The 5,000-nt window shown below is 39.7% G+C and overlaps 1 protein-coding gene across 1 annotated transcript in view; it reads right to left on the reverse strand.

The window, feature by feature from the left end:
* Window positions 1-5,000, reverse strand: part of LOC143019961 (uncharacterized) — a 672,791-nt gene that overhangs the window by 644,097 nt on the left and 23,694 nt on the right. The gene's annotated exons all lie outside the window — the stretch shown is intronic.

Genomic DNA, 5,000 nt, shown 5'->3' on the forward strand with positions numbered 1-5,000 from the left:
GAATCATCTATTTGAAAATAGAATTTTAGTATCAATTATTAAGAAACATTGGGAGGTTTCCCTCGGCTGAATAAGATTACTATGGGTTAATGAAAAATCAAATTTACCCATACAATGTACAGTTCTATCTACTTTTATGAAATGATGGTCTACCGAATCCTGGGTCTAGTGGGCGAGACGCCGAGTGTGGTAGAATTTTAAGAAACGCTACTGTGAGCTGAATAAGATCATCCATCACTAACCATAATAAAATTCTTACAGATCCAAAGTTGTTCTTTGTGGGCGCCAAAGGGTTAATAGAAAATTACGTTTAACACTTTACTAACTAGGATTTTGTCTAAGTGAATAAAGTTTGTGTGTGTGTGTGTGTGTGTGTGTGTGTGTGTGTGTGTGTGTGTGTGTGTGTGTGTGTGTGTGTGTGTGTGTGTGTGTGTGTGTGTGTTCATATGATTTGTATTTGTGTATTTTGTTTATTTGCTTTGTTTATTTGTATATGTGTATCTATGTAATATCTTCTCTAGTGCGTTTGTGTGGGCGCGCGTATGTGTACTTATGTACGTTTTTAGGTGATTATGGATAAAAGTGAGTGTTTGTGTGTATATATATGTTCACAAGAGTGTGTGTACATAGGTATGTGGTTGTGCTTATTTGCTTCTGTCTCTCTCTCTCTCTCACTCTCTATTTCCCTCCCTCGTTCTCTCTCTCTCTCTTTCCCTCGTTCTCCTCAATTCATTTCTCTCAGTTATTATCTCCTTCTCCTTCTTCGCAATAGCTCCCATTCCAGCACAGCATTGGTTTCAAGGATTGAAGCAAAGGTGAATTGTTGGCAACGGCATACAATTCACGGTCCTGTTTACTGTTATTTATTTTTACTTTTTTTTTTATTCTCCGTTCATCATTCTTATCATTCCAATCTTCATCCGCTTCCCCAACTTCCTCGCCTTCTTCATCATTCTCATCACCTTCACCATCCTCACCATCCACATCCCCTTCCTCGGCTTAATCATCCTCACCATCCTCAACATCCTCAACATTCTCACCAACCCCATAATCCTCACCATCCTTAACATTATCATCATCGTACACATCATCATGCACATCACATCATCGTACACATCATCGTACACATCGTACACATAATCATCGTACACATCGTGCACATCGTACACATCGCGCACATCACCTCACACATCTTACACATCATGCACATCGTACACATCGCACACATCATCGTACACATCTTCACCCTTCTCATCTTCATCATCACTATCCTCATCATCTTTATCATCCACATCCTTGTTCTCATACTCATCGTTTTCTTTCTCCTTTTGTTCTCTTCTACACTTTCCCTCTTTTTTTTTTTTTTTTTTTTTTATACTCTTAGCCCCCTCTTCCCTTCTCTTTCCCCTCCTGTCCCCGCTTACCACATCCATTGTCCATCTCTTTCTATTTCCTTTTTCTCCTTTTATCTTCCCATTTCTTCTTTGTAAAATTATCTCGTCTATTGGATGTTTTTACTCAAAATTATTACTCTCCTTTGCTTGCTACCTTCCTTCTCCCTCTCCGTTTCCCCGTAGACACATATTCAGCTAAACAGACTATTGCGAACACCAGAAGGATTCAGACGTTCTTGCATAACTTACTCGAGTTCTACAACACAGTCATCTCGAATTATGACAAAAGAAACAATGTAGATGTAATATACCTACACTTTGCAAAGACTCTTGATACCGTCCCCTACGAAAGACTACTTACTAAATTAGCTTCACACGGAGTAAGTGGTAGCCTATTAAATTGGACTAGTAATTGGCTGAACGATCAGAAACAGTTGTTCTACATGGCAAAACTTCTAGATGGAAAAAAAAAAAAAACGTTACGAGTGGAGTTCCTCAGGGTTCCGTTCTTGGGCCACTTATATTTATAGTATATGTAAATGATATTGATCACGGACTGAAATCTATTGTCTCCAAATTTGGTGATGATACAAAACTGTGAGAAATGGCAAATGGTCACTGAAACCAATTAGATATTCAAGAAGATTGAGATAAACTACAGCAATGGTCTAAAAAGTGGCTAATAAAATTAACACAACTAAATGTAAGGTTAACCACATAGGTAAAAATAACAGTAAGTACGATTACGAGTTATTTGGAAATTCGTTAACAAAAGCGGACAGTGAAAAGGATCTCGGCGTAATTATCAGTAACGATCTCAAATCATCTAAGCAGTGTATTTCAGCCTCTGAGAGCAAATAAGATTCTAGGACTGATTGCGCGATCTTTTGACTTCAAAAGTCCAACTCTCATTAACAAGATATATGAATCGTTAGTTCGTCCACATTTGGAATATGCTGTTTCCGAATGGTCACCGAATCTCATTAAAGACATGGACAGATTAGAAAAAGTACAACGGCGAGCCACAAAACTGATTTCAAATATAAAAAATAAATCATACGAAAATAGACTGAAACATATGAATCTGTTTTCCCTAAAAAAAAGCGTAGAATGAGAGGTGATTTGATACAGGTCTTTAAGATTCTAAAGGGAATTGACATCAAAGGTGACAAACTTTTCAAAATGAATGAAAATCAAACAAGAGATGATGGTCTCAAACTGTCACAAAATAAGATTTAATTTGGAAGTGAGTAGAAACAACTTCGCCAACCGTGTAGTTAATGAATGGAATAAACTTCCTGCGGAGGCAGTGCAATGCGGCTCAGTTCGAAGCTTGAAGATTCATTTAGATAAACACCAAAGTAAGATGCTGTAATGCCTGCCATTTATGTTATATTTATTTGTTATTTTTTGTCTGTTTATTATTCCTTGACTATCATTTATTATTATTTGTCAATTTATTACTATTTACTATTTACCTGTTTGTTTATTATTTAACTTTACCTATGTATTTATTTACTTATTTTATTTATTATTTATATTATTATAATTTTTATTTGTGTATTTATTTAATCATTTATCATTAATATATTTTTTTGCGTCTGACCTAGATATGGACCAAAAGGTCTCCTGTTGGCATGCTCCTCTGAAAATCCTTTTTATGTTCATGTATGTATTTACCCGTCTGGGGTATTGGCTGCTTGTTATTGTGGCAAAGTAGCATGCAGTCGATACTTTAGGGTCTATATGGGGCGCCCCTACGGACCAGAGCCACACATCATTTTGTCTATGATAGAAGAAATTCTGTTCATAGAGAAATGATGACACTTTTATACTACGACTGTCCCTCCGTTATGCTGTCCCCCAACCCCTTGTTGCTGTCCTGTACCATTTCTCTGAGTATTCTCTTTCTGATTGGGGGAATTCCCTGTGGTGGGGGAAAAGAATACTGCCACCAAGTTTTCCCACTTGGATCGTAAGAGGCGAGAAGAAAGGGACGGGGAGAGGGACTAGGCATCCTTCTCCCTGTAGCCCCACGGGGCACACATCCTAAAGACAAAAGTGAAGGCATAAGGGGTGCTGGCGGGCCTCGGGCCAGCACCCTAAGGTTTGGGTCTTTTAATGTGCGTGGATGTGGTACAGATGAGAGTAAAAGGGAAGAGATAGGTAGTATGTTTGTGAGAAGAAAGTTGGATGTGTTGGCTTTGAGTGAAACTAAGTTGAAAGGGAAGGGTGAGTGTATGTTTGGGAGTGTAAGTGGGAGGTTATCAGGAGTGAAGAGAGGGCGAGGGAGGGAAGGGGTGGCTATTCTAGTAAGTGAGGAGATAGGTAAAGGGGTAGTGGAGTGGAAGGAGGTTTCCTCAAGGATAATGTGGATGAAGGTGAAACTGGGGAAGGAGATGTGGGTCTTTGTAAGTGCATATGGGCCGGGCAGTGAGAAGAGCATGGAAGAAAGGGAGGCCTTTTGGATAGATTTAAATGAGTGCATAGAGGGTTTAGGAAGAAATGTCAATGTAATAGTACTGGGAGACCTTAATGCTAGAGTGGGAAATGGTCCAATCGATGGAGTGGTTGGGAAGTGTGGAGTTCCAGGAAAGAATCGTAGTGGAGAGTTGATGGTGGAAATGTGTCTAGAAAGAGAGTTGATGATAGCAAATACAGTGTTTCGGAAGAAAGTCAAGCATAAGTACACATGGGAGAGGGTGGTGAAGGGAAGGGTGGTAGATAGAGCGCTAATGGATTATGTAGTGGTAAATAGGATTATGATAGGAAGAGTTAAGGATGTACATGTGCTAAGGGGAGAGGGTGGGGGAATATCAGATCATTTTTTGGTGGAAGGTAAGTTGAGAGTGGAGGATAGATGGAGAAGGAGGAAAGGGACAAAAGGTAGGGAGGTTCTTAGAGTGAACTCCTTGAATGAAAAGGAAAAGGAGAAGGAGTACGAAAAGAAGCTGAAGGAGGAGTGGGAGGGAGTAAAGGATAGAGCAGAGATGGGTGTGGAGGAGGAATGGGGATGGTTCAAGGAGGGAGTCTTAAAGTGTGCAAGAATGGTGTGTGGAACAAGAAGGACAGGGGGAAATAGAAGAAAGGGTAGTGAATGGTGGGATGAGGAAACAAAGAAGGTAGAAGAGAAGAAGCGAGCATTCACAGATTGGTTACAAAAGAGGACAGGGGAGTCATATGAGACGTACAAAGAAAAGAAAAGAGAAGTAAAGCAAAAGGTAAAGGAGGCAAAGAGGAGAGCAGATGTGAAATGGGGTAGGAGTATGACAGAAAATTTTGAAAGTAATAAAAAGATGTTTTGGAAAGAAATTAAGAGAGGAAGAGGAGGCGAATCAAGTAGGGAAGAAAAGGTAAAAGGTACAGATGGAGAGTTGATAATGGAAGAGATGGCAGTGAGGGGAAGATGGGCAGAATATTTTAGGGAGTTGCTGAATGTGAAGGAGGATAGGGAAGGAAAGATAGCTGCAGTGGGAAATACGAAGAAAATGAAAGTGATGAGTGAGGAGAATGGAGGAGAAATAAGGAAGGATGAGGTGAAGGCAGTTGTAAAGATGATGAAAGCAGGTAAGGCACCTGGTCTGGATGGATGTCATGCAGAATGTC

This window comes from Oratosquilla oratoria, chromosome 38, assembly GCF_046742065.1.
Source record: "Oratosquilla oratoria isolate Oo_2021 chromosome 38, ASM4674206v1, whole genome shotgun sequence".
NCBI lineage: Eukaryota > Metazoa > Arthropoda > Malacostraca > Stomatopoda > Squillidae > Oratosquilla > Oratosquilla oratoria.